Below are 24,062 nucleotides of genomic sequence, written 5' to 3' on the forward strand. Positions count from 1 at the left end.
GCCAGGCTCTGGCTAATGGTGAAGCTGCATGGGAAGCTGCTTTACCCTTCCTCTCCTCAGTGCATACTGACTGTCAGAGACAGAAAGTGTAGTGAGGCGTCTGGGGTTTATGGCAGGGACCTGAGTCTTCATAGTTATTAAGAATTGGGTATTTCTGTTTTATGTTTTCTGCTCATCTCCCTGTTTCAGCTGAAACACCTTTACAAATATGCTGAGTCCTTGGATTCTTTCAGCCTTTCTCACCACATCCCATGCATCTCCTGTAACACACCTCTGCCTGTTTATTTGTCTGTGTCCTTCTGTAATCAGATTGTGCATGTGCTCCGAGAAAGGAAGAAGGGAAATGACCCTCCTCTTCATTTTCTTTTTTTTCTCTTTCCCTGGTAAAAATTACTAGTTAAGCTCCTGCATAATTTAGATTTGTTTGTTTTCCGCACTGTCCCTCTAGAGAAGATTTATCACCTTGTTCATTTTTAATTATGAAAAAGGTTAAAGGAAATGCTGAGGAAGTTAAAGAAATTAAAACAATACACATTTTAAAATGGCTCCAGTGTTCACCTGTGTTTTACTGTGATGGAATATTTGACATTTGTTTTGGTGTGTGAAAGAAGCTGAAATTAAAATGAAAGGTAGAAATCTTCTCATCTCTCTATTGCCTATTAAGTTCTGAGGTGTTATTTTATTTGTATGTCCTATTCTCAGTGCATTCCTGGTTTTCACACAAGATATCCAAAGCTGTGGAATGTGAAAACCATGTACTTGATTAAATATTTGAAAGATTTTTCCCTCTGTATTTCAGACTCGGGGTGGAAGTGGCAACTTCAGCTGGTCCTGTTCTAACCAGGCAGTAGCCACAGTGACAGTCAAAGGAGTGCTGAGCACGGGGAGCGATGCTGGGGTCAGCATTATTCAGGCGTTCGACGTGCGGAATCCGCTGCTGTATGGCGAAATGAAGGCAAGAGATTCATTGTTCAGTGATTGTTCTTGAATGTGGCTTTTGGAAACAGCAAAGGCACTGAGAATGCCATAGGCAATCCCCTTCCATTTCCTGCCCTGTGGCAGGTTAAGTGATTTGTTTCACTTTGTGCTTTAGGGAATCCAACCCTGTTCAGTGCATTAACTTGACTCCCATTTTTGCCCCTTCCTGATTTCCTTGGCAAGCCTTTTTTCCTGCTGGAAGTTTTAAGTGCAAGAAGGAAATGGTAATTAACTCCTGGCCTGGCCATCTAGGCAGACAAGCCAAACTAAAAATTCATTCTGTAGGGTGATAGGTGGGTGTTCTCCCTTGATACCAAAGGGTGACAGTTGTTATCGGGATGTACAAGGAAATTTCTGTCTGGAGAAGTACCTGAACTGAGCACCATGCTGCAGACAGACTGCAAATACCCGAGTTGGCAAAGGAAAAACAGTACTTTGGGAAAATTAGGAGAAAATGGCAATAAAAAACATAGCTCCCAAGAGGGATTTTGTGGTGTCTCTGTAGACCATCCCCTGTTCTTAGGTCATTGTGGTCAGTGTGTGTGGTTTGGAGTGAGGAGAATGCAGGAACAGTACATCGGGTGGCCCCAAAGGGAGGGGTGTGACATTAATTAAAATCTGTTCAGAATTTAGCTTACACACTCGCTCTGAAATAATTCTCTGAACAGCCTAAGATGCTGCTTTTTAGCAGCGCAACAGTTACCAGCTGGAGACACAGGGAGGAAGATTTTTTCAGCTTAAACTTCTTATCCTCAAACATAAGTCAAAGCCTGAAGACAGCAAGAAACCTTCTGACCATGCGAGCTTTCAGAGCAGTGTATTGCACAATCTGAATAGGTTATTTTTGAATGCTTTTTTTCCTGTGTTAGGAGCTGCTTTCTGTGTGGAACAGCTCTTCAGAGTTCTGTTTACTGACCTCAGTTTTTAGTAGTAGTAGTTTTAGGAGTAGTTAATACACACAGATTACAGCTTTAATTCTGTCCCATACAGTTTGGTATCCTGAAGCCATTTGCAGAAGATTAAGTAGTTAAGATCCTAACACAAGACCTTAACTTAAGATCCTTAACTTAAGTAGTTAAGATCCTGCAAATAAAAGCTGTGATTGCTATGAAATCTCTGGTCTGAGGTAGATTCTTTAATGGACGCTAAACCTCTCCCAGGTGGTGATGATACCCCCTGGCGATAGCACACAACAGTCCACACTTCAAAGTCAGTAAAGCAGAAGAGAGAATGACAGGAGCAGCAGTAAAAGGGAAGCTCACCAAGCTGCTGTGGGCTTGGGCTGGCGTGGAGCAGAGCAGTGACCCAGCCTGTCCCTGTTCCTTGCCTGCAGGTGTACGTGAGCGAGCCCAGCGCCATGGAGTTCACTTCCTGCCAGGTGGAGGCACACGTGGGGCAGGTGCTGGAGCTGCCCCTGAGGATCAGTGGCCGGACCAGCGTGGACAGGGGCGAGCTGGTCCCCCTGAGCGACTGCTCACAGCTGGAGCTGGGGGTGGAGCTGGAGAACCCTGGCGTGTTCAGCCCACTTGAAGGTGCTTTAACTCCCTCCCTGGTTTGGAAGTTAAATTGGTGACAGGTCACACCTCTCCCAAGTCACCCTTTTCCCTTAAATCACTGATTCATAGTTCTGTACAGTATCCCCACAGAACTGCCAACCTCAGAGGGGAGGGGAACCGAGTAGTTTTATTTTGAGGATAGATTTGCTTTTTTATGCAGAATGGTTTGAGTTGGAGAGACCTTAAAAGTTCTTCCAGCCCCACCCTCTGCAATGGGCAAGGACACATTTCACCTGTCCCAGGCTGCTCCAAGGCTTGTCCAGCCTGGCCTTGGCCACTTTTAGGGATCCAGGGGTAGCCACAGCTTCTCTGGGCACCCTGTGCCAGAGCCCTACCACTCTCTCAGCCAAGAATTCTTTCCCAGTATCCTATCTAAACCTGTTCTCTTTCAGTTTGATGCCATTCTCCCTTGTCCTGTCCCTACATATCTTTGTAAAAAGTTCTCTCCATCTTTCTGGTAGGCAGCCTTCAAACAGCTGTGTTGAATTTGATGGACAAGCCTGGGCATTTCTTTGCAAATAAGCTCTTGAATATTTTTAATTTATCTGACAGGAAGACTTAAGCCAACTGCTGATTTTTGCAGTGGAGTGAGACTGAAGGCTGAATTTCAGGGGTACACCAGGCTGGTGGTTGTGTACACCCACGGGCACGTGCGCCTCAGTGCCAGCATCGCCATCGCCGCTTATCTCCCGCTGAGAGTGAGTCTGCTTCCTCTGCTCCTGGAGAGATCCAGGATCCAGCACTGAAGAACCTTTACATGAGAGGGAGCAGGTTATGCAAGGAATAGGTTTGAAAAACTGAGGTGGGTGGGTTTACATTCCACCACTGGCTGGTTCAGTGAAGAAAATAAGAAAGAAGCTGAGTCCAGGGTCAGTAGATGGAAATACAGAAGAGGCTGCTTTCTTATTTTCTTGCCTCATCTGCAGAAGCCTAGCACTGACTGCAGGCTGAAGTCTTGAGTATTTCACCATAGCTTTCCCTCAATATGGAAAAAATGTTAGTGCAAATACTACAGATTTGTGTTTATAATGAATGTAATGTGATGTCGTGAAACAGAAACTGGAAAGGTTTTTGTGCACTAAATGTCAGGTTAACTGCTGTGGTGGTGAACAGCACAGGCTGTCCCAGGGATGCACATCAGTGCAGAATTTGTTAGACAGGTTTGAAGTAAAACTTGTGTAGGAGAATAACTACACACACAGAATTGTTCTGGAGAGAGCACTGGCAAGTGAAAGTACAATTTGACGTAATTTCATCCATTTTAAATACTTCTTTAAAAGTATAGCAGAATACTATCTCTCAGTGCTCATAAAAATATATTAAGGATCTCCCTTTTGCTGTAATTCTTCATGAGAGAGATGTGATTAAAATGCAGCTAAAACTTGTCTTTGGATCCGTTGCTTCCTTTGAATCTAATCCAGCTGGACAGAATCCTTGTGGATTTTGGTGCAGCTCTGTTTTTCACTAAGTGTGCTGACAAACCACTGCATGGGAGAAATCACAGTCTTATCCAAGTAGAGCTGTTCCATTCAGAAGGAGGTTTATTGTGCAGAGCACAACCAAACAGTGTACATAGATGATTAATTTTCAATTAATTAATTGATTACAGGCTATCGATCCACCATCAGTCGCTTTAGTGACTTTGGGTTCCTCTAAGGATATGTTGTTTGAAGGAGGACCGAGGCCATGGGTCCAAGAACCTTCCAAGTTCTTCAGGAACGTTGCTGCTGAGGATGCAGAAAGCATTGGCTCCTCTTTACTTGAACTTCCCACACCTCGAAACAGCAACTAGCACCGGGTTAGGGTGCTGTGCAGGAGCCTGGGAGAGCAGGTGAGTGCCAGAAGGGCTTGCTGTTGCCCTCCATCAGGTGCTGAGAACTGGCTCCAGACAGATTTATGGTGCCATATGCCTGTTATGTAGCTAGATGCTTTTATAATGAGCCAGTAAAGAATTTGGCTAAGTACCTTGTTTATGCATTTTGATGCAGATTTTAGAGTGAGCATTTCACAGCATTACATTAAAAGTGGTTTATGATGGGTTTTTTTCAGTATAAACCCAAGTTGTGGAAGCCTTATGTTGTGGGATGCATTGAACATCCTAATGAGTGCAGGTTCATTTTACATGAACAGGATCAGAGCAGAAGGTTACTGAGCAGGCTGACTCCTCTGTCTGACCTGCTCCTCTTAACTGTGTTACCTTCCAGTGTAATTCTGTTTATTCTAACAAATGGCAGCCCCAGGAATTGACTGCTCTACTCTCTGTGCAGCCTTGGTGAGCATGACTGTGCTCATTTTCCACTTGGTTTTGTTCTCTGCAACATACAGAAGTGATTTCTCCTGCTTTATTCACCCTCCTCAGCCCATGAAGCTTTTAGCTTCAGTATAGTATTCTTCTGCAATTCTGCAAGGCTTAAGCATTTTGGTTGGGCTGCCAAGTTCCACTGATTTCCTCAGTGGACACTTTGCAAAGTGGAGCTGTTCCTGTCAGTGCAGATTCCAAAGGAACGGGCCTTGGTGTTGATGCGCAGGTCTGTGCAAGGCTGGCTGTCCCCAGCACATCACACCTGCGTGGCTCTGCCCAGCACCAGTGCGTGCGGGGATGGGGCAGGTGACCAGAGCTGCCTCAGCCTTCTCTGGTTTTATATCCACTTCACTTTGCTGAAGGCTAAAAAAGGAATGTAAAATAAAAGATAAGATGTTTTTAAATACACTGAAGTGACTATAAATGTTGCCTTTGGGCTGGTCTGTTCTCACTCTGCAAGAACACCTGCTGTTTCCTTTCTCAGTTACATGAGATTTGTTGTTTGAATCAAATTTGATAGTCATGAACATGAACACCGAGGAAAGAGTTCCCAGGAACAGTACTTTCATAGCGATAAAGATTTGTTCTTGAGGTGTGCTCCCTCTTTTGCATCTTCCTGTGTCTTAATAGTGCTGTAAATCCCCAAGCACTGTATTTTTGCTTTTCATTCTGATATCACAGTGTAACTGAGACCTGTGGAAATACAGCATGCCTGAACTAAACTCTTTCCTCATTTGCTGCTTTCAGGTTATTACCTTAACAGTTGGGAGCAGCCCCACAGTCACCAGCCCTTTCCCAGTGGTTGAGCCCACTGCCGTGAAGCTCATCTGTGCTCTCCCTTCCCGGCTGGCTTTGATTCCTGTTTATGGCAGCCCTCAGCTTGCTCTCTCCTGCCCTTTGCTCCAGCAGAGCAAGCAACTGGTAAGCCTGGGAAGTGGCAGGAGAAGAAGGTGTTCTTACAGCTGAAAAATCAGTGTTTGGAGCTCCATGTGTGAAACATGGCAGCTGCTGCAAGAGGAGCAGTAACTGGTGCTGTGGCCACACTGTGCCCTTGGGGGCTCCTGCACAGAGCAGGCTGTGGGAGTCCTGCAGTAAATGGACAATAGATATGTGTAGATTATCAGGCATAAGGAACTTTGCTATTCTGTTTTTCTTGCTAACGGGTGTTGCCACATGTTGGCTGCTGAGTAAGCCATATTTTGTTGTGTTAATATTCCCCGGCAAATGTAAAAGTCATCCTCCTTCCCTAAAATGAATCATTTTAAAGAGCTTCTATGTAATAACAAGAGGAGATGGAGACTTCTGTGTATTGTTAGCCACCCCAGAGCTCACCTGCTTTTCTGTCTCCATTATGTGTCAGCTTACCTTGGTGCACTGCTGTTGCTAATGCATTTCACCAAAGCAACACCAGAATTTTGAGCTTTAACAAACAGCGCTGTTTGTCATCATTTATTTGAATTTTAAAAACAATTTCATTGAGCTGTGGTTCAATTCTGTTGTTGTTGGTTTGGGGATTTGTTTTTTTTTTTAAGGTAATTCACTGGCTAAAAAAACCCCAAACCCATGCTCCAGTAAAACCCCCTTAGAGTTCAGAGATTCACAGAATGCTCTGAGTTGGAAGGGATCATAAGGATCATGGAGTCCAACTCTAAATGGCCCATACAGGACTTGAACCTACCTGGTGTAAGCAGCAGTATGCTCTGACCAGCTGAGATAATCTCAGGGCTGTTGGAGCACAGCTGAATGCCTTGCACTTGGCTCCTTTTAACAAACGTTCCTTATGCATTGATGTTGTACAAACCTCATGGGACTCAGCATATGTTTTCTTTAATGATTAAAAAATCCGGTTGTATCGGTTCAGTTCAAAATATTCCTTCTTTTTGAGGTTCCTGTTTCCAATTACCACAATCCAGTGCTGGATTTGGCTGCCTATGACCAGCAAGGCAGGAAATGTGATAACTTCAGCTCCCTTAGTATTGTGTGGGAATCCACAAATAAGGCCATTGCTCGTATTGAGACGGAGCTGCCAATGGAGCTGACTCTGAAGGAGGAGGGCAATGGTCAGAAGAAAATGGAGGGTATGAGTGGGCTGAAATGAGCATTTCTTTGTTTGACGGTCCAGATTAAATCTGTTTGGCAGTGTCTCATCTTGATTAAAGAAATTACTGTAATCTGCAGTCATACTTCAGTTTAACGTCAATGTGCACTTTTTAGTGTGTGCTATTAAAGAGAGGAGAAAAAAGGAACCAAGTCCAATGTCTAGAACCTGTCTTGAGAGAGAAAGTTCTTGTCTGATGCGAATGAGCCTAGAGGAGCTGAATATATTTCTCATCTTTGTTGCATTCTAAGCTTACAAACTGTGGTAGTTGACCATGCGTTTGGAACTGCTGCCATCTCTGCCACTGCCACTGGATTCCAGCAGCCCCACCTGAAGGCAGCCAGAGCCCAAATACCGGTAACAGTACCTGGGGGGATTTGCCATTTCCCTGTGGTCAATGCCCAGTGGTCTGGTGGCTTTATTTCCTCCACACACAGTACTGTACAAATCAGGCAGCTCCCTGGTGCAGTCCAGTTCATTCTGCAGAGGTTTGATACTGGTTCATGGTTTTCCTGCTTTCCTCTGCACTAGGTGCTGCTATCCAAATCAAATTTGTCCAAGTCCTTGGGAGTTTTTTAACCATCTGAACAAGGGCATTGCAGAGAAGTGTTTCAGTTGGTTTTGTTTCAGTTTAGGGTTTTTTAATGAATTGGTGACTCTCTGCTGCTTGTCCTTCATTAAAGCAGCCATGTGCTTCATGCAGCTGTCACTGGGAAAGCAAATGGATTATTGCCCCTGCAGAGCTGGGTGGGAAAGTTCTGCATGAGCAAAGCAAAAGCTGACTGATTCCTCATATGGACCATGTGTTAGTCTGGGCTCTTGTGGGAATCCAGGGCTTCCCTCTGGCTGCCCTGGCAGGTCTGGGACCCTGGCAGGGGTCAGGAACCCCCCTATACAGAGCCCCGAGAGACACTGTCTGTGATCTCTGTCCATGGAGAGGAGTTTTCAATCTTACAGGATGAATTACAAGCTCTGAGTGTTTGATATGAGTAATAATTAAGTGTGACACAGGTGCAAAAGTAAAATTTTAGGTTTCTAAATTAGGGGTTCAGAGGGGACAAGATAGAGAAAATTAGGTGTGTCTTGTCCTTTTCCTCCTTCTTCATGCCCTCCATGTTTCACTGTGGTGTTGGCATTTTTCTATTGGTTTAGGCTAGGGACACGCTGTTCAACGTAGATAATAGATATTGGCACATTATTATAAATATAGTACACGTAGTTTCTGGTATTTAATGTTTGTACCATCCCACTGAGGGGCAGAGCCCCACACGCTGCCCTGCAGGACAGAGCTGCGGCAGGGCAGCAGAACATGTTAGAGATAAGCAAGAATAAACAACCTTGAAAACAGCACAGACAAATTATAGCTTCTTCTTTGGCAACGGGGCAGAAAGACAGAGACTTTCTACAATCTCGGAATCACCAATACCCACAGATTCCGACAGGCTCTGACTGATGCTCTCTTTTTTTTTTCCTGATGCCAGCCATAAGCACAGGCTCTCATTTTACAAGTCATTAGCCACTCCCTGAAATACTTAGCTAGGGAAGAAAAACAGTAAAAGGTAATGATGATGAACAAAGAGGGCAGGTGTAAACAGCTGGCAGTTTTCTGTTTATGTCACTTTTGTAAACTGAATATAAGGGCAGGTTTCAGCCTGTGGAATAACCTGGCATGTGCAATAACTGACTCTTAAAATATTCTGCTTCCTAACTGGAATGTCTGTTTAATCTTGTTAGCAAGATTTAAGTGGATTTGAACAATATGCAGTACCTTGAAAACATACTTGAGGCAAAAAGTTAAATATGCAATGAGCGGTTACAGGATTTAACTCAAAGCAGGTAGCAGATGGGCACCAGTAATGTGAAATACTCTGTGGGCCAGGTTCTTCTCAGCTTGGCCCAGGTGTGGCATCTGCTTAGTAAATTCTTTGAGAGGTGATCTTTTTTGCCACTTGGTTCTTGACTTTTCTGTGAGGTTTCCACTCTTCTCATGTTGGGAAAGCATGGTGCAGATGTATGTCCCCTGAAAAATTTGACTATGGCTTAATGAGAATTACCGCAGAGACACAGTTACTTTGCTGCTGAAGTTATTTGCGATATTTGGTTGTGTTTCTTTTTTTTTTTTTTCTCTCTTAGAAATCGAGCTGTAATATGGATACTTGATGTTCTACAATAATTTTGTAGTTCACTGTGCTCTGCTTTGTTAAACCAGTATTATATATTCTTTCTTATTTTCCGAAATAATTAGTAAAGAGGCTGCTCTAAACTTTGCCTTGAGTTCAGAGAACACTGGCATATTCTTAAGTTCTATTCTCTGTGTTTAAATTTCGGAGGACTCTGTAGATGTTAGTCCTGCTGCACTTTGTGGGCTCATGAATGTGTTGTTTTTTTCAAATGAGGTGACCTGGGTGCATTTTTCAAGTACATCAGCAATGGGCTGCTCTGTTCTGCTTTCAAACCTGCCCATTCTCCTTTCTTGCAGCCAAAAACACAAACAAAAACCTAGTAGATGGGATATTAAGATGTCTTGACTGTTGTTCCATGTTTAAGTGGAACACCCTATTATGTCATTAGGGAAAGATCACATCCTTTCCACATCAAGGAAATAATTCTACTAATGAGGTGAAATGGGTACAGAGTACTGACTTCCTCTAGAAATCTTTTTCCTTTTCTGAGCTAATGTTGCTATGAGTGAGTGATTAAAGCTGCATTTAGTCCCGTATTCATGTACTTACACTTAAGGAAGAATTTCTTTTGGTGGCCTGCTAAGAAGCATGAAAAGATGAGTTAGAACTAGAACACTTTGTGCATTTTCCTTATCATTCTGTATGACTTGGGCCCGTGGCTCAGAGTTAATATCCTGTCTGTGCTTGTCAGACATCATTCACTGATTCTGCAGTGCTGGGCCCTTGTCCTCTGCCTTGGCCAGGGGTGCAGAACAGAGCAGCCCTGAGGATGCCCTTCCCTGTGCTGACTGACTGAGGCCTCTGGATCTTGTGGGCATCTCATCCCTCAGCCTGTGCTCTGAGCTTTGGTTGCCTGCTTTAAACATCCTCCCTGCACACACAGGACTCTGGCAGTGTTGTGCCTCTTTCTGTAACTGCTAACATTGTTCTTGCAGCACGAGGCTGTGCTCCCAGGGCCTGCCACCATTGAAGTGATGCTTGTGGAAGATGTGAAAGTGAGCCCCACTGGGCTCTCCATCTACAACCACCCTGACATCCAGGTGAGGAGTTACTCTGCTGCTTTCCAGCTGCAGGGAGGAAAACATCACACATTACAGGGGGTGTGTGAGGAGACAGCTTTACTGGAAAGATACAATCTTAATTCAGGATGCTTTTCTGGTTTTGCAGGCAGAACTTCTCCTCCAACAAGGTTCTGGATATTTTTTCATTAATACCAGTGTGCCAAATATTGTAAGAGTGACACATGAAGAGACTCAAGGCATTGCTTTGGTGAGTGCAGTATTTTGTGGTTTTACACCTTTTTGCCAACCAGGTTATTGTTCTGCAGCTTCAGCACTCCTGGGCATTTTGCAGCAGGTGTGAATAGAGAGGCAGTAGCTGCATTTTGGATGTGTTTGCCTGTCACGGTTGTGCTTCAGGCAGGGGATCTTTGCACTGGCACTTTCTGCTCTAGTCTCAGGTACAGGAAATTGTTTCTTTACAGCTTTGATGCACTTGTGTTCCCTGTATAAGGTAAAAGCCAGTTCCAAGTACTTCACCCATTACAACTTTGTAGTAAAATGTTCCTGATTTCACAAACACACCACAAAGAGTAACATGACAGAATTATTCAGAAGCTACCCATAAGATTAATTGGTTTCCAAAGTAATACTGGAGTATTTGCTGTGGGCCAGTAGTTCTGAAGGTTTCAAATTCTTCTATCCTACAGTGTTGTTTCAGGGTATTTTAAAATCACAGTATTGCATCCTGGTTTTGTGAATGAATATTTATTAAAGAGTTTATTCTGATCTCCATATGAAGTTTCTAATGCACTTTTCCACTAGAAGATGCCAATAAAGTGCAAGTGTGCTTGACTTCATCAGGCCTGGGATATGAAATGCATTCTGCAGTGAACACCAATAAAACTCTGTGTTTGCATTGCTGCTTTCATTACGAAAGAACTTGAAACAAAACAAGTTGCTCTAAAGAGTGGTTTTTATAAATGTATCAATTACAGGTTTGTCTTTTAAAAAGTAATGCTGATAAAGTTGTGAAATAATGATAACTAAGGTGGAAATTAGAATATCAAAAGAATTGATGGAACATCTTAATTGTCTCTAACTGATTTAAGTGTGAGGTGGGAATATTTTTTCCAACTAGGCACAGGGGTGAGAAAAAAAGTAGAAGAGATGAGGAGTTTTTTGTACATAGTATACTGTTCAAACTCTTAGTAGTTTTTTAGTCCGGTCTCCCTGATGGGTTTAACTGATGTCCATGAGATAGGTTCAGTGGTCTTGTCTGGAATTCAGGAGTGGAGCAGTGACAGCAAGACAGGCTTTGTGAAGTGTAGGAAGAGATTTAACTGCCTGTCAGATTAAAGGAGAGAGAAGTCCACATTAAACACATTTTTTAAAAAATGCAACCCCACACACATTTGGCAGGTTTGTTAGCCCTGTGTGCTGTGCTTGGGTTACATCCCAGTACAAGCCCTGGGTTTTTCCATGGAAGCAGCAGAATGGCCTGGGAAATCAGCAGGCTCTGTAAGGCTGCTGCCATGGCAGGTACCAGTGCAGCCAAGTTGACAGAGGATAAGTTGGCAGTAAACTCTTGTGAGAAACTAAATTCAACTTATCTGGAGCAGTGATTCTCAGACTCTTCAGTGGGACTGCCAAGGAGGAATTCTGTAGCTCTCCCTCTGGTTTTGACACAGCAGCTTCTCTGGGCATGGGTGGGTGGTAGCAGGGGAAGAGTGAAGAGTGGCCACCAGTGCAATATCCCTGGATACTGGGAGCCACTGGGCACATAATGGGAGAGGAGAACAGCAGAGTTTGCTGAGACAGGAAGAGTTCTAAAAGTTGCAGTAGCCCTGTTTGCCCTTTTCCCTGTTTGCTTTCTCTGGTCTCCCAGCCCAGCTGAGCTCCATTCCAGCTCCCTCCCTGTGCCACTTCCCCTGCCCTGCTGCCCAGCCCCTGTGTTAGCCACCCTCTCTGGGAACTGCTGCTGTTCTGGAAGCTGACCTTTATTAAAACTTCACATCCCTTTCTATTTTGAGGCAGAAACAGGAGTAGTGCCCTCACAGAACAAAATGTCAGCTTTCCCCACTGCTCTGCTGCTGGCTCCTGTGGTGCTGCTGGGCAGAGCTGAGAGTTCACTGAGCTCCTGTGCACTGGGGGGCCTGTCCATCTCCCCTTGTTCAGAGTCCAGAGCACACAGCAGGACACCCGACTTCACTGCTCCCTGGCCAAAGGGAGCAGAACAGCTGGGATTGTCCTGAGGTCTGTGACAAGGTCAGGGAGTTGCAGGAGAACTGCAGAGCTGATGTGAGGAGCAAGGTGTGGCTGCATGGCCTTGGCAGAGGGGACTTTGGAATGGGTGCTTAGTTCTGAGGGCTTGTGTTTGGGACCAGAGGTCTCTCTCTTCATTGTTTTATTCTCTTTATCTGTTAAGTGTAACATTCTCTTTCTTTAAAATAAATGTAATAATAGTTTTATTAAAGAAACACCTGATCTGTCAATTGTCCTCTTACTTGCCAGGATCTACCACCAGGTTTTGGCTGCTCAGATGAGAAGCAGTGACAGTAGAGTACAAACCTTACATGAAGCAATACCAGTGCTTTACAGGCATAATTTTTGTTCTCACTATTTTTTTTTTCCTTATCGCTTTGGTTTTCACTCTAAGAAAATTTTGTTGCTCTAAAGGATTTGTGTGTTTTTTCTCCTGAGGCAGGAGGGTAACAGGATGCCAGACTGTTCCAGATGAAGAGCTGGTAATTCACTTGGTGCCTGGGGGCTGTTTGCACTAGCTCAGTAGCTTAATACTTTTTACATACATTTTAGAGCTTGATTTTTATTTCGGTGGAAGGATTCTCCTTGTGTAAGCTTGGAGATTTCTGCATCCAACTGCTTCTGCCCTGAAAGTGATACAAATTTTATCCTGTGAACAAGAGACAAAAGAAGTGCTATAAGGCAGTTTTCTTTTGGCATTGCAGGTGCAGCCTCTGCTCCCAGGATCAGTGACTGTAATGATTCAAGACCTGTGTCTGGCTTTCCCTGCCCCAGCTGAAGCTGAAATTCATGTGTCTGATATCCAGGAATTCACGTGTAAGTTGTTGGCAAGGTCAGTGCCTTGGAAGCAGCATTAGGAGCTGATCCAGCCTGCCCTGACTCCTGTGCTGCTGGTCCTGAGCACAGAGATCACACATGGACAAGATGCTACAACAGAGAACACCTCCCTGTGTCTCTGTTTCTCCCTCCCAAATTTATCCCTTCAGGTTATAAGGGTCTCAGGGTATCAGGTATCTGTTCGTGTTCTGTGTGGCAGAAATCTCAGCTTTTGCATTTACATAGTAATATTAATCCCTAATTTATATGGACATGCTCATTTACATTTCCTCCTGTTTAAAGTGCATGTGAGCAATTCTTTTAGGAGTAGGTTTTGCCCCAGGGTCATTTTCCATATGTCAGGCTTTAAAACTGAACAGAAGAAAGTCCAGCTCATTGCTCTTGCCAGCTTGGGTGCATCTTAAACAAAAGAAGTGTTGATATTTCTGGATGTTTTAATTATGCCCTTGCCAGCTGAAGGACCTGAGTTCATTCATTTCATCTGACACTAACTCCAGCTGGCAGGGATTAGTGTTTAAAATCAGTGTTAGTCTAACCTTGGGGCTCTAACTCCACTAGCCTACTACAAGTATAATACAAAATCAAGTGAAAATTTTTATGCGAATAAATAAGAGTGGTGTGAATGCAAAATGACTGGATATATCTGTTTCAGGTGGAGATTGGAAAAACAGTTAAAGCTTATGTCAGAGTTCTGGATGACTCAAAGAAACCTTTTCTGGCAAAATACTTCCCTGTCATGGATCTCAGTCTCAAAGCAGCATCTCAGTTTGTCTCATTTGTGTAAGTTAATGGACTTTTGAAATTAATCTGTGAATAAGAATTGGCAAAAAATGAATAAAGATATTAGGTTAAAGGCATGGTAATACACAACGGCTGAGAGTCTTTTTATTTTCTTTTTGTGAAGCCTCAATTAGCTGTTAAAAGGTAAAATATTATTTGTGAGGGAAGTTTCCTGAGCTAACAGCCTGAATGTTGCTGGCTGATGAAGGAGACTGCATTCCTCCAGTGTGATGACTGATGAAGCTTTGTGCATCTTGGAAGCAGTGACTTGGCAGAGAGTGTCAGGTGAAGAGTGCTGTGTGAAGGCACATCTGATGTTATCAAACTCACTGTGTCTGTTGCTTGTTTCATTTTCACTTCAAGTATTTAATGTTTCAATAAAGCACAGTTTGCAAAGAGCAATCATGTGTAAAAATGTGATAAGTTCCTCAACTTTGCTTCAGACTGTCACTTAGCCTTGTGGTAAAACTGCTGGTCACTAAATGAGTCCTTTGCTTTGCTATTTGTAATTTACACCGTAATTTACTATCTCTTTAATGGATTTCTTTGCAGCCCCCTGAGGGAGGCTCCGGATGAGCACACTGCTGCTTTCCTGGTGTGTGGGATGAGCATTGGGCAGACGAATCTGATGGCAACTGTGGCTGACAGAAGAGGACAGAGACTCAACTCTGCTCCACAGCAGATTGAAGTAAATAATTTCAGATAAGATACAGGCATAAAGAAAGTCTGTGCTACAATGGAACAGGAATACATACATTATGGTTACAGTATAGTAATCAATTTGCCATAAAATTCATTCTGTCTGGAAGCTGACCTAATGCCAGTCAGATTTCAGTGTTGTTTAACTCAGATGAGTTAAATTTCGTCATGCTCAATTTACTGTGATTAAGCAACTAAAGAATCAGTTGTACACTTGTACTGTTTTGTGGTGTCATTTATCTGACTGAAGGATCCTGAACACGGGTATTCATATTTCTGTTTTTAGGTCTTTACCCCATTTAGACTACTGCCAAGGAAAGTGACCCTAATTATTTGGGCCATAATTCAGATGAGGCATCGTCTTACATATTTTCTTTACTTTGTAATTTCTGTTGTAAAATGAATCTTCATAACTGGATTTTCAGCAGGAAATACTCAACTTGACATTTATCTGCATTCACACTGAATGGACTGACAGGCTTGTTGGAGAGGGGCTTTGGGCAAGGGCCTGGAGTGACAGGACACCAGGAGTGGTTTCAACCCAACGCAGGGCAGGGCCACATGGGATATTGGGCAGGAATTGTTCCCTGTGAGCGGGGGGAGGCCCTGGCACAGGATGCCCAGAGCAGCTGTGGACGGGTCTGAGATCCTCTGCAATTTCCCAGTCTCTGAGCAGATCAGGAGGTGCAGCTGTTTTCACAAGGGAGTGCTCTGGCCCAGCCCCAATAGCCTGGGCATTCTCCTCATCTTTACCTGTGAGTTTCACAAGCATTGCCTCCTGAAGATGCCACCTGTCCAATGGGGAATGTTTCCATCTGATCCAGCTGTTCCTCTTCCTTTTTCAAGTAATTGACCAAACGCCTGTGCAGAAAGAGGCACTTCCTGGAGGAGGCAGTGGGCCAGTGCCAGCCTCTGCTGCAGGAAGGAAGGCGATGCCAAGCACGGACACAGGCATGGGCACAGGAGGTGATTGCTGTGCCGGGCTCAGCCCTCGGCGGGGCTGTGTGGCAGCAGCTCTTCCCCCAGGCCCTGCCCTTGCACGGCCCGGCAGCAGCCAAAGCTGGAGGTGCCTGGGCTTCCAGGCCTCTGGAGCTCGTTCACAGCCCGGGGGAATCGGGACTCGTGCACCAACTATGTCCCTCCCTCTGCAGCTGCTCCCGCAGCCGGCCCTGAGTGCCCAGAGGCCCCAGGCACAGGAGCAGCCCCGAGCGGGAGCCCTGCTGTGAGCCCAGGGCCAGAGCCAGCCCTGGCACACAATGGAAACCTTCTCATCTTGGTTTGCTTCTAGATGGGGATGCCCCAAAGGCTTCTCCATTAGCCTGGCGGTATGACGCTTTGAAGCCCTCTGGGCATCCTGCAGGTATGTTCTCAGTGTCTCATAATCATTGACCATCTGGAAGGAACCAGGTGACAGAAGCTCCTGTGCCTGTTCAGTTACAGGCGTTTCTGCAGAGAGGATCTCTCCAGCTCCTGGGATGGATGATGCACACCAACCCAGCTCCCATCACAGGGGTGAGTAGTGTGTCCCTGCTGAACCCACAGGCTGAGCAATGGTTTTGTGGGGTCCATTCCTGGGAAATGGAACAGCTTTCTGTTAAGATCCTCCAATAGGAAACACCAACCAGATGGTAGACAAGAAATCCCAGAAACCATTTGAAGTCATGTGGAAAATGCTGAAGGAAATGGAACAGGCAGGACAAGGTGGGTGCATTTCCCTCAGCCTTCCCCTGGGACTCAGCAGCCGGGGCCTTTCCCTGCACATCTGGACAGGCCCTGCCCGGCACAGCGGGAAGGGATCCATGGCAGCCTCACTGCCCTGCTGCTGCTCTCCTGGCCTGCAGGGCTGTTTCCCAGCCTGGGCTGGCTGCAGCTTCTCCCCAGCTTCTGCAGGAAGGCATTTGGCACCAGCTGACAGGGAGCCCAAACGGCACCATGGGCCATGCACACCCTGAAATCCCCTGAAGTTTCCCTGTCTCTGAGCACATCAGGAGGCACAGCTGTTTGCAAGGGAGCGCTACTCACTCGGGCATGCTCTGGCCCAGTCCCAACAGCTTGTGCCTTTTCCTGATCCATATCAATGACTTTGACAAGCATTGCCTCCTGAAGATGCGCCCTCCCCTAAGGGATACAGCCTCACCTGCTCCAGCTGTGCCTTTCCCTTTCTTCCAAAGTAGATGGAGAAGCTGTGCTGAAGGCAGTGTTTCCCAGAGGAAGCAGAGATTCTGTGCCAGCCTCTGCTGCAGGAAGGGAGGCGATGCCAGGCACAGTCACAGGAGGTAATTGCTGTGCCTCTGGGCCTGAGCCCTGCTGAGCCTTGAGCTGCCCTCTCTGCTGCTTGGCAGCGTGGGCACAGCCCGGACAAGGCCGGCACAGCCCAGAGGAATTATTATGCCCGGGGCACTCCGGTACTGAGCAGTCCTGCTGGGGTCCCTCTGTGGGAGACACGTCCCGAGCTCTGGAAGTGACTGCACGGGGTGCCCATGGTGGGGAAAGGGCAGAGGGGGAGAGCAAGGCTCCAGGGTGTCCTGAGAGGGCCTGGCTATGTGCCATTGGGCTGAGGGATTTGTCCCAGCAGTAAGAGGGCAGGAGGGACAGGGGGAGGCAGGGATACCTGTGGAACTGCCTGCTGCAGTTTTCCCCTGGGCTTTAGGGAGGGTTTCCTCTGTGGGAAGAAGAGAACCCCCAGGGCCCCAGGCTGCTCCAGCTGCCCATCCATGGATGTTGCCAGGGCCTGCAAAGAGCATGGACAGTGACCAGGAGCAAGCCCTGAGCTCCCCAGGCCCTGTGCTCCTTTGGCCTTTTCCATTCACATCTGGATCCCAAGGCCTTACCCAACCCCCTTGCAAGTACTCAGATCCTAAAGGCAGAAGGGGACCACAGCACACCAAGGAAATGGTTCTGATCTGTGCTCACTTCTAGATTTGGATGGCGACTTGGATTATTATGAAGCCGTGGTGGAAAATGGCTTGAAGTTCTTGGAGGATGTTGGAGGCAAGTTTTCAATATGCCTTTCCTGAGACAAAAATCAGAGTCAGTGTGACAAGAGCTCACCCATCTTCCACTTCCCTTAACATCATCCCAGGGTTGAAGGAATCTGGAAGCCTCGCCCTGCTCCCTTTCTGGAACCCTGAGTGATCCCACAGGATCACTGTCAGTGGGAGGAAGGAGCATTTAGCTGTCAGTTTTATTCCTGTGTGCAATGCCAGAGTGTCCTTCCGTGTGCTCTGTGCAGCCCCAGAGAAGAGCAGAGAGGGAAGGGGCCGAACCCAGGGCTGTGTCCTGGGGCTGAGCCTTGGGTGCAGCCTGAGGATCTCCTACATTGTCACAGGAGCTGTTCTGTCCTGCCTTTCTTTGCAGATAACCCTGCTGGTGAAAGTGATCTGGCTTCCCAACCCACGTTCAGGATGGAGGCTCTGGGAGATGCTGAGGGTAGGTCAAGGCCTTTCCCCCTGCGAGAGCTGCCAGCTCAGAGCCCAAAGCTCGGCCAGGGGGGCATCGCTGCAGGTGCCAGGACAGAACCATGCACGGGTGTGCCCTCGCCCTGGGTCATCCCCTTATGACTTCTGCCCAGGCCTGGCAGGTGCTTGAAGGAGGGAGGGCCATGGCCCAGTCCCAAAACCCAGATGTTTTTCTGGTCCTTAACCATGATTTGAATAGCATTGCCTCCTGAAGATGCCACCTCCCTCAATGGCGGATGGTTCCATCTGATCCAGCTGTCTCTTTTCCTTTCTCAAGAAATGGACCAAACATCTCTGCAGAAGGAGGCACATCCCGGAGGAAGCAGTGGCTCAGTGCCAACCTCTGCTGCAGGAAGGAAGGCGATGCCAGGCACGGACACAGGCACAGGAGGTGATTGCTGTGCCGGGCTCAGCCCTCGGCGGGGCTGTGTGGCAGCAGCTCTTCCCCCAGGCCCTGCCCTTGCACGGCCCAGCAGCAGCCAAAGCTGGAGGTGCCTGGGCTTCCAGGCCTCTGGAGCTCGTTCACAGCCCCGGGGAATCGGGACTCGTGCACCAACAATGTCCCTCCCTCTGCAGCTGCTCCCGCAGCCGGCCCTGAGTGCCCAGAGGCCCCAGGCACAGGAGCAGCCCCGAGCGGGAGCCCTGCTGTGAGCCCAGGGCCAGAGCCAGCCCTGGCTCCCGACTGGGCCGGGGCTGCACTGGGTCCTGACAGGGCCTGGCTCTGTCCCCTGGGGCTGGGGGAGCTGTCGCAGGGCAGGGAGGGCCAGGGCTGGCAGGGGCTGCTCAGGGATGGGTTTGGTCCCTGTCCCTCCAAGCAGAGACGGCCCAAGCAGCTGTGCTGGCCCCGGGCTCTCCTGCCGGCCTGCTGGGCTTTGTTGGGTGGCACAGCCTGTGCCAAGGGGTGGCAAGGTGCCTGCAGGCCCCAGCTCTGGGGCAAACAGAGAACGTCCTGGCCGTATCCACCGTGCTGCCAGCTCAGCAGTGCAGCACAGCGCGGGCTCACGCTCCCCATTGCTCCCACAGATGCTGCCGGCCCCACAACACCTGTTCCCGATGCCCAGAACAGCCTCAGAAGTGGTTGCTATTGGGAAACACACTGTTTGCTACAGTTAATTGCAGGTCTGCTTTTTTTGGAGCTTTCCTTCATGTTCACCTGTGTTGGAATCTGGTGTTACTGCAAGAGAAAACGGTGAGTGTTTTCATCATCTTTCCCTCAAACAGTTTATTTTAAAAGTCTAATGTAGATGGGAAACATTTCCAGTCAGGCTGCAGTGGAGTTGTGGCCAGTCCATGGCTGTCCAAAGAACTCTGCTGAAGGTTCTGCTGTGCCCAGTGCTTTCCTTGGCCCCTTCATTGCTGGGCCTTGTCCTGGGGCCCGCTGGGGCTGCAGCCAGTGCTGGCTCCCACTGAGGCTGCCTGGCCACGAGCAGCCCCAGGGGCACAGGGCAGAGGCACAGCAAGGTGGGGAGGAGAAAGAGCGGGGACGAGATTGCCCCTGAAAGGCAGAGGCGCTCTGGGGCCTGCTCCTGGCCAGGGAGCCTGCCCAGAGCCGTCCCCTGCTCGCCGGGGCCTTGAGGGGCAGCTGTCCAGCTGGGCCAAGGTGTGCCAGCCGCTCCAGCCGTGCTGGGGAGCCCTGCCAGCTCTGGGCCCTGCTGTGCAGGAGGCTCCCTGTGTGCCGCTGGCAGCTGGGGCCTCAGCCACTCCTCTCTCCACAGCAGCGCCTCTGCAGCTTCACAAGACCAGATGACTTCAGCCATGCAGATCTGTTCCTGTCATCAGCCTTCCCCAAGCCAGTTTCCAACATGCCTTCCGCAGCTGCATTACCCACTTACTGCTGGGGACATGCTGCCACCACCCATAACAGAACCCTCTGTCCCCAAAGGTGCTGGCCCTGGTGTCCAGCCAGGACAGGAGGTACAGCCCTCCTGCCAGGGTAGGGCCTGACTCCAGCAGCATCTTTGGGCTTCAGCTCTGGTCCCTGGGTGCTCCCACCAGCACTGGCGGAGCTGCTTGTCTGGGCACAGCCAGTGCTGGGCAGGCAGCAGCTGGGCTTCGGGCACCTGAGACCAGCAGCTACTGTGTTTAGTTTTCATTTTGCAGGATTTAGGAATATTTTTCATAGAAAATTCTCCAAATATTTAGTCCCTTTTCCCACAACAGTTCTATATTTTTCAAAGTAGTTTTAGTATTCAGAAAGACTTAGAATATTTTCACACTTTTAGAATAAAAATATAAAATGCATTGAATTGCTAGTCTATGCTCTACTAAAAACTAAGTCACTCTATGACTCACAGCCTGCTTCAGAGGCTCTTTTCCCACAGGAGACTTGTGCCTAATCACAACAACTAACCTAAAACCTTTTCCCTGATGTTTTCTGGGATTCCTGACAAGCTCACCTCTCAGTCTTCAGAGGCAAACCTTGAGCACAGCAGGAATCTTTTCAAGTCACCATCTTTGTTTGCTTCTGCACAAAGTGCCTCAGTCATAGAGCAGGGGCTTTGCTCAGCTTCCTGCCGCCCTGCTGCCCCCAAGGCTGTCCTGAGCCCTCTGCTGCAGCTGCTGCGCTGCCATGGAGCTGCTGTAAAACACAACAGCTCTGCCACACGCGCTCAGCAGGACTGGAGAAGCTTTCTGGCCTTGCTTACATTAGGCTGGTGGCTTCTCTAAACACAAGTTGAGCTTTTGAACGCTATGTTTCACCTGGCACAGGAACTGATGCTGCCTTTCTCATGGAGGCTAAACTCCCATGGGCTTTAAAAGTTTTCTGGCCAGCATAAGGCCTGGAAAACCATTTAATGCAGCCATTTAGTATTGAAAATGGCCCAGTCTATGTATCAAAGTAGCTTGTTTAAATGCTGGAGCCCACCAGAGCATCCCTCCAGGGCATATCTTTCTCTCCCCCACCTCTGCCTCCATGACTGCCAAACTGCACCTTTGAGAGTTCTCTTCTCCAGAAGCTGAATGGCACCTTTTTATTTGGGGGAGAAAAAAAAAAAAAGGAAATGTTCTATGCTACTATCATCATCATCACAATAATGAGCTGCAAATTAGTTAAATGACATCAACAACTCAGACTGTGGACTTAGTTCTCAGAGTGCAGCACTGGCTTTACTATCCCTTGAAACTGCAGATGTGCTACAGTCTTTAAAATCCGTTTTCATGCTTACCTAATTTGGAGTCAAGCACAGCTCTGTGAGAGCTTTAGGGGTTGGGCCTACCCTGGCACTCTCGAGGTGTCTGGAGTGACCTGCCCAAGCCATCTGCCACCTGAAGAGCAAAGCAGGGTATGGACAAGCACAGGCTGCAGAACAGCTCGAACTGCAGGGAGCCCATTCCTGTCAGGAGTAACACGACCATCCCACCTTAGGACTGGGTTTTGTGAGAAACAACTGCACACTTTAAAAGTTTTAAAACGTTTATTAGACATTTACAAAAACATAAGAGAAGGACTCATAAGGAAGAACAGGCCTGGGAAGACCCCCTGCCCCATGGCTGCTACCTGCCAGGTGGCTGCCTCATCTTCAAGATTGATGCTTCACCTTTTACATTCCTGGAGGGTGCATCAGCCACCCCTGGGCCCTCCCAAAGTCTGTCAGTCAACCCTTCTTTGCCGTTTATTGGTGGAATTTATTTCTTGTAGCTGCGTTTGAAGGTCAGGTGTTGTCACGCCGCGTCCCCCCAGCAACAAGCTTTTCCATTCCTACTCTCCCATGCAAGGGGTATATGTCGATACCTATTGTGGTGGACCCCCACTGCAGGGAATGACGTGCATTGACTCCATGTTTGCAGAAGGATGAATAAAAGCTTTATTAAGCTGTCCTATATTACACTATACTAAAAACTATATTACTGCTATACTGAAGAGAAACCCGTGACCCTTAGAGACAGTCCAACACTGAGTGGCTCCAGTTGGTCAAATGAAATCAAAACACCATCACCAGAGTCCAATGAAGAAATCCCTCTTTGGTAAACAATCTCCATAACACATTCCACATGTGCCAAACATCAGATGCAGCAAATGGAGATAATTGTTTTTCTTCTTTCTCTGAGCTTTCTCACAGCCTTCCCCAGGATGTTCCTGGGAAGGCCTGTGTCTCTCACTGTTCAAAGGATATGTGAATACCACACACGCCTTCTTTCTACCTGTCTAGACAGCCCAGGCTGTCTGGTGGGAACAATAGGGAGTGGGGGGTGAGATGTATGATTATAATTTACTCCAATGAAATATTGTTGTATTGAATCAAGGCAAATATGATTTGGCATGTATAATATTTAGTTTTTACACAATACACATACCAGCACTGTAAGCTGCCCCCCCACACACACACATATTTGTTTACACCAGAGCCAGGTTTTTTTTGGACAATGCCTCATTTACAATTAATACATGTGGCTAGTCTGGAGATGGGCTGTCCCAAAAGGAGATACTGGAACACCTGGGAGCTGATCATCCCGGTAGCGACTCAAGATTGGGATCGCTGGAGTCCTCCGGGCTGATGCATCTGAATGCCACGGTTCCCATAACCTCATCAGGAAAAATTGTCCACACCTGGACCTGGATTGTTCAACCCCGGCTCAGAGAAAAGAACTTTATGAATATGTGGGACTCTGAATGGAAAGAAAAGGCAGGTGACTGAAATCCTGGCCTCGGGCAGAAAATTTCCTATAAGAACTGCAGGGTCTGGGAGGGTGGTGTGTGTGTCCAGGGGAACCTCTGCCGAGAGGCTCCTTCCTGTCACGCACCCAGTGCCAAACCTGGGCTCAGCGCTGTCCTTTTCCTTTTGGCCTGCTCAGAGAGAATTCAATCCTGAATAACTTTTTATTGTTTCATTTTAAATTTGGCTGGACTAATTTTCATTTATAAAAGGGGGAAGGGGACTGTGGGGAGAACGGAGAACATCTAAACAACAAATCACAATAACATAACTCTACATCAATAAAGCTTCTCTTAAGATACACACAATATTCATCCCTTAATTGCAAGAGCCAATCATCTCATATTCTATCTATTACAGTTTGGATGGAAACCAGAAGTAATACCTTGCAAAAGGAAAAGAGGGTACAAAGGTCCCTGCAGTCCCCTGGCCTGGTACCTCAGCCAGTGGGGAAAGGAAGAGGGCAGCATGTGGCCAGGAGTTTAAATAGAGGCTGTGTCCTCCAAAACTTTGAGAGAGAAAAGCCCAGCAGCAGATGTCCCCATGGACTCTCTCCCTTTATTCAAACAAAGCTGCAGGGCTCCTCTGGCTCCTTTATGGACACTGGCTTTTCACAGCCTGGTTTGTATGCACACCTGTTTCCTTGTATCAGAATATCACCAGCCTGCAGTGACTCCCTGCCACTCTGGTCTGCAGGAGAAATGGAGCTGATTTCCATTAAGGCCCTCCCAGAGGGAAGGAAGAACAGACCCAGAGGAGACAAGCAACCCCTGCAGACATCCAAACTTCTGCACCAGATGCCGAGTGAGTCGCAGAGGGGGCGTAGTGGGTGCATTTCCCTCAGCCTTCTCCTGAGACTCAGCAGCCGGGGGCTTGCACTGCACATGTGTGTTGGATAATCTACCAAGTTTAATTTTTTTTCATTTCTCTAGTCAGGCTTGGTTTGCCTTTGCCTTGGGGAAAGGAATTCTAATGGGTTTTTTAAGGGATGTTACACCACTCAAGGGAAATGAGCTTAACATCTCAATAAACTGGGAATAACCCAAAAGGTACCCAAAAACCATAATGACCATGGAGAAAAATCTACGATCATCATCCGCAAACATCAAGGAATGTCAACCCCGGACACTGCCCCCTGGCATAGTTGGAGACACCTGGACTGGAAAAGCCTGAGAAGGAAATCAAGGAGTATGGCTGTCATGGTTTGACACTGGCACACAATGCCAGTGCCCCCATGAAAATGCAACCTCTCA

At 47.3% G+C, this 24,062-nt stretch overlaps 1 pseudogene; it reads left to right on the forward strand.

Annotated features, from left to right (window-relative positions):
- LOC140680547 (nuclear pore membrane glycoprotein 210-like) overlaps nucleotides 1-17,713 on the forward strand; it is a 72,994-nt pseudogene extending 55,281 nt beyond the window's left edge.
- Nucleotides 17,714-24,062: the final 6,349 nt, after the last annotated feature.

Source organism: Taeniopygia guttata, chromosome 25 (assembly GCF_048771995.1).
Source record: "Taeniopygia guttata chromosome 25, bTaeGut7.mat, whole genome shotgun sequence".
Classification (NCBI taxonomy): Eukaryota; Metazoa; Chordata; class Aves; order Passeriformes; family Estrildidae; genus Taeniopygia; species Taeniopygia guttata.